The following is a 945-nucleotide window of genomic DNA, read 5'->3' as shown; positions in this document are numbered from 1 at the left end:
CACATGACGTTCTCATACGTCTCCATTTCCGAGTCCTTAAGGACACATGACGTATGAGAACGTCATGGGTTTTACCGGCCCCCCCGCAACCATCTGGAGGGGAGCCGGAGCCGGATGCCTGCTGAAATCATTCAGCAGGCATCGGGGCATATCGCCCAGGGGGGTAATGATGACCCCCCATGTCGGCGATGGCCGCAGATCGCTGGACAATTCAGTCCAGCGATCTGCAGGAGATTACGAGTCAATCGGGTCTCCAGTGACCCGGAATTATTGGCTGATCGGGGCCCTCAGAGACGGCCCCGAACAGCCATAGCCATCAGGGGTGAGGTGGCACTGGTGCCACCTCACGATCGCCCTGATTCGTCGGCCGGTTTACCGGCCGACCAATCAGGGCGCCTGCTGCGGGTGTCACTCCCGCAACCCGCTCCGCTCCTCTTCCGGAGGACGTGAGCGGGACGTGCACCCCGGGTGCTGGGGACCCCGATCTCCGGCGTCCCTGTTGGGATCGGGGCCCCAGGAGCGGCGGCGACGAGGGACTGACCTGATGCGGCTGGATCGTTGGAGGTGAGTGACAGCCTCCTGCTGTAGCTTAGCAACAGCTCCCAGCATGCAAAAAGGGCATGCTGGGAGCTGTAGTTATGCAACAGCAGGAGGCAGACCACCACAACGCCCAGCATTCCCTTTTTGGCATGCTGGGACTTGTAGTTTTGCAACAGCTGGAGGCACATTCTTTCTATGGAAAAGTGTACCTTCAGCTGTTGTATAACTACAACTCCAAGCTTGCAAAATCAGCTAAAGTGCATGCTGAGAGTTGTAGTGGTGCATCTGGTGGTTGCATAACTACAACTCCCAGCATGCCCGTTGGCTGTCTAACTGCTGAGAGTTGTAGTTATGCAACAGCTGAAGGCACACTGAGTTAAGTAGCAAACCTGTGTGTCTCCAGCT

Source organism: Hyla sarda, chromosome 3 (assembly GCF_029499605.1).
Source record: "Hyla sarda isolate aHylSar1 chromosome 3, aHylSar1.hap1, whole genome shotgun sequence".
Taxonomy (NCBI): Eukaryota; Metazoa; Chordata; class Amphibia; order Anura; family Hylidae; genus Hyla; species Hyla sarda.
This window is presented reverse-complemented; position numbering follows the sequence as displayed.